Here is a 4605-nt window from a genome sequence, read left to right on the forward strand (position 1 = left end):
GGGGTGTGCTCTACTACTCACATGCTGTCATCACATCTGTCATCTCATGCAGCCTTCACTACAAGCTGGTGGAGCAGTCCTCATTTTGTAGGAGTGGGAAGTTACCTCTCTGAAAGGAGAAATCGCCTGCCCAAGGTCACAAAGCTCAAGGCCAGTGGTAGATCCAGGACTCAAAATCTGAACTAGAGGCTTTTCCTGAGTACTCCTCTTTACCATATTTAAGGGATCCACAGGCTGGAGGTGGGTCTGGGGTTGGGGAGATGGGCGATAAAATTTGAGAGACCCTAGAAGGAAAGGGCTCTATGCAAAGGGCAAACAGATCATAAAGGTGATTTTCAAACAACTGACTTCTATATTTACAGGCTTTGCTGTTCACCTAAGTGTTGCACTTAAGTTTAATGCTCAAGAGGAGGGGGAAAGAAAAATGTATAAGTGTCAGGCAGATTGTCAGTTGGCCATGGTAGGCGCTCTTGCCCCAGGATGCAATATTGCTTCGCGATCTTTTTTTTATGTTCCTCATTCATTTTTCAGGTTTACCAGATCTACATCGTTTATTAACTTGCTTCCAAGATGAAGGAAAACTGACAGGGCCCAAGAAATGAACAGAGGCCACTTAGATTGCAAGAAATTTAAAACCAGAAAAGCTTCAAAACCAAGTTTGAAGTTTAGCTGCAATTTCCACTAGTAAATGTTCATCTCAAAAGGTATTGGATTTTAATGCAAGTTGAATCCCATTTTAGAACCTTGCCCAAGGAGAGAAATGTTCAATAATGTATGCTTTCTAGAAGATAGCCTCTAGCTTCATGTGGCTATTTGAGTAGCTGAAATGTAGCTGGTGTGACAAAGAAACTCAATTTTTACTGTTATTTAATTTTAATTACCTTAAATTTAAGTAGCCATGTGTGGCTAGTGGCCACGGTATTGGACAGTACAGTTCCAGATAGTATTTGCTGATGTCAAGCTTCGGCTCATGTTTCATAAGCATATTAATATAGGAAAGAGGATTTATAAAAACAGCTATGTTTTCCAGAATGTTTTGATGATAAGGATTCTTATTTTTCCATTAAAGTGGGCACTGAAGATCTGATAAATATGTATTTAAGTGAGGATAAGAGAACTTGTATACATATCATACTGTTCCAAGTTTTGTACAGTCTCAGTTCAGTAGTTAAGTAGTATGAGGGGAGACTCTGGCAACTCGGGACTGAGTGCAAGTAACAGAATCACCATGATTCTTCAGAGGCTCTTCAGGTTCTCCTCGCTCATTCGATCTGCAGTCTCAGTCCATTTGAAGAGAAACATTGGTGTTACAGCAGTGGCATTTAACAAGGAACTTGATCCTGTACAGAAACTCTTCGTGGACAAGATTAGAGAATATAGAACTAAGCGCCAGACATCTGGAGGACCTGTTGATACTGGCCCAGAGTAGCCAGAGAGACCTGGAGAGGGAGCTTTTTAAGCTTAAGCAAATGTATGGTAAGGCAGACATGAATACGTTCCCTGATTTCAAATTTGAAGATCCCAAATTTGAAGTCTTGGACAAACCCCAGTTCTGAAGAAATAATGTAAAATTTATGTGGCAATTTGTCCTAGATTAGTTGTACAACTGGATCAGAATAAATTTCTCAACTGTCAAATGTTCTTTTAATTCTGGTACCAAATAAATTATTTGGAGATGTTGGGTGTAAAAAAATATAAGTAATATGAGTGTTCTACTTTAGTTGACACAAAAACTTTGGCTCATGAGAGCTCTAAGCTATATTGATTAGACTATATTGTTACTGGGCAGGTGAAAAAAATCAAACTTTGGATTCCTGTGTTTTAAAGCTCAGAAAAATCAATTCTTTCTCTTTGACACATCTTTAGAATTGTTTTCTATTTTAGTACAGACTCTTTCTGGACTGTAGAAATTCTCCTACATAATGTAGTGCACATTCACTAAGATAGCTATCTGCAGCACGTGGGAAAACTGAAAGAACAAATGAATGATAACCAATTGTCTGCCTATACAATTCCACAGCGTTTGGCCCTGCCAGAGTGGCCAGCCTCTGATGAAAACAAATTTGTGAGGTTCCCAGATGATCTCCCATGACTGTGATAATTGTCACGTGCCTATTTATTTTTCCCTTGAGAAACTGAATGAGTAAAAAAAAAAAAAAAGATCACAACTAAACAAAAGCATATCAATAACAGGAAACTGTTGGTGAGAAATACCCTGATGTTCCTGTAAATTCACGTCACCAGATTCCCCAGGGACAAAGGTGCATGAACTGCATGGGTAAATAATTATGATTTAATACAGAGACCTTGCAATGCTGTTTACAGTAAAACAACAAAAAAGAATTGTTTCTGGAGGCGCAAATAAGCAAATAATAGAAACACATATCAATATAATCAGGAAGTGGTGATGTTATGTCTAGGTCAGCTACTGAAAACAATCTGTAATCTATCAAAGTATCTCCTTTGCAATTGCAAGCAGTAGAAGGTGGGACCTTAAGAGGAAGAATCATCCCCAGGGTGATTAGAAATCAAGGACAAAAATGGAATATCCATCCTGGAGAATTTCTGAAAAGGTTTCTGCTTTGTGATACCTGTCTGTTTGCAGGGTTTTATTCTCATAGATGATAAGAGAGAGAATGACTCCATATTCTCCTTCCTTAAAAGGATTTCCAACTCGAGAGCTATGTGCATGCCCACAGGTGCATGTGTATCCCAACTATGAAAAGAAGGGAGTGGTGGTACTTCAACTGCTCGATTATGTTCACCTATTTGGGGCCTTGTAACATCTCTTTTTATTATAAATGATGTTTTACTCGACAAAGATGGGAAACCCACAATATTCTACTTTTCCTCACAATCTACGTATTATAAAAAGCATGAAGGCATTTGTCTAGTAGCCTGAAGAGAAACCTAACATTTTGCTGGGGAGTTTGGTCTTAGGCAAGAAGGGAAAAAGCCAGCAAGGAGTGAAAGTCCGTATAGAATCCACACCTAAAATCTCTCTGCTTTGCTTGGGTAATAGGATAAAACTCTGCAAGTCTCATTCTCAGGGTCTAAGCAATTTTTAAAATTTGCCCAGCTATTCAGCCAAGGGTAATTTCACTGTGATGTACTCTGCTACGATTTCTCCATTCTTAAAAGATTCTGTGGTAGGCAGAATAATGAACCCCCAAGGATATCCACATGCTAATCTCTGGAAAGTGTGACTACATTACACAACAAGACTATCTTACACAAAAAGATAGACTTTGCTGATGAGATTAAATTCAAAACCTTGAGGAGGAAAGATTATTCTGGATTATCAGGATGGGTCCAATATAATTACAAGGGTCTCGGATGCTTATAAGCATCTGAGAAGAAAATGTGACAGTGGAAGCAAGAGAGAAAGATTTTGCAGATGCTGGTTTTGAAGATGGAGGAAGGGACCACAAGCCAAGGAATTTAGGTGGTTTCCAGATGCTAGAAAAGACAAACAGATTCTCCCTTAGGGTCTCCAGAAGAAATGCAGCCCTGCCAATACCTTGATTTTAGTTCAGTAAGGCTCATTTTGGACTTTTCATCTCCAAAACTGTAAAATAATAAGTTTGTGTTGTTTTAAGCCAACAGCTAAATTTGTGATATAGCAGCAATAAGAAATTAACATAATTTCTCAATTTTATAGTTTTAATACTAGATTATAGGCTGCATGTTGGAATCATTTTGGATACGTAAAAAAAAAAAAAAAACAAAGGCCAGGGTTCCATCCCCAGTAACATAGATTTAGTAAATCTGGAATGGAGGTGATACACTGGTATTTTATGGTGCTGGCAGATGATTCTAATAGTCAGCTAAGAATGAGAACACCATTGTTAGAGGGCTACCTCCTTTATATGATCTCTCGGCTCCTTAAACTCAGGGAGGAGGCTTTCACAATACAAATGACAGGATCATTTTACTATTACCAGCGCAGTAAAAAACAAAAACAAAAGCATAGTCAAATTTCTTTGGTCTTTAATGTTACATTGATTTTCGTCTCCATCTGAACAGAGTAGATGACTGGGAAGCAAAGCCCCCTCTGTCTCCACTTCTTCCAATTCCTCTGGGTCTCATTTTCTATTCAGAGGCAGTCAAGGATGACTCCCCCAGCCAGAAGCCCTCACAGCAGTAGTCGTGACACTTACGTAAAAGAGGCATTGAGTGGCATGGGGTATATGGCAGGGATGGTGTCTTGGGATCAAGAGAGTGATACACAGAGAAGAGCCCACTCTCCCCTGAGCTTGTGTATTCCATAAGGGAAAGATGGAACTATGGCTTGGATATTCCTATTGGCCCTGTTTCCAATGAACATAATAATGGAAAGGAACATGAACTGGTGCCAGGCAAACTGTGCTCTAATCCTGGCCTTGACACTTATATTAATAATACCAGCTCCTCCTCATTGGCTACAGGCACTGGACTGAGTATTTCACACAGTGATGATCTTGCTCAATCATCAGACATTTACACCTTCATTTTCTTGGTTCAGTTTTCAAAGAATGGACACTAGTGGTTTCTGGGGGATCCCTGGATATTTTGGTCATAAGTAAGAGTCATAATTTGAGATAATTGAAAATGTACATTATGAAC

At 39.0% G+C, this 4605-nt stretch overlaps 1 pseudogene; it reads left to right on the forward strand.

Moving 5' to 3' along the window:
• Positions 1 to 1062: 1062 nt before the first annotated feature.
• LOC144311911 (ATP synthase peripheral stalk subunit F6, mitochondrial pseudogene) lies at positions 1063 to 1649 on the forward strand (annotated as a pseudogene).
• The last annotated feature ends 2956 nt before the right edge of the window (positions 1650 to 4605 follow it).

Source organism: Canis aureus, chromosome 4, assembly GCF_053574225.1.
Source record: "Canis aureus isolate CA01 chromosome 4, VMU_Caureus_v.1.0, whole genome shotgun sequence".
Lineage (NCBI taxonomy): Eukaryota > Metazoa > Chordata > Mammalia > Carnivora > Canidae > Canis > Canis aureus.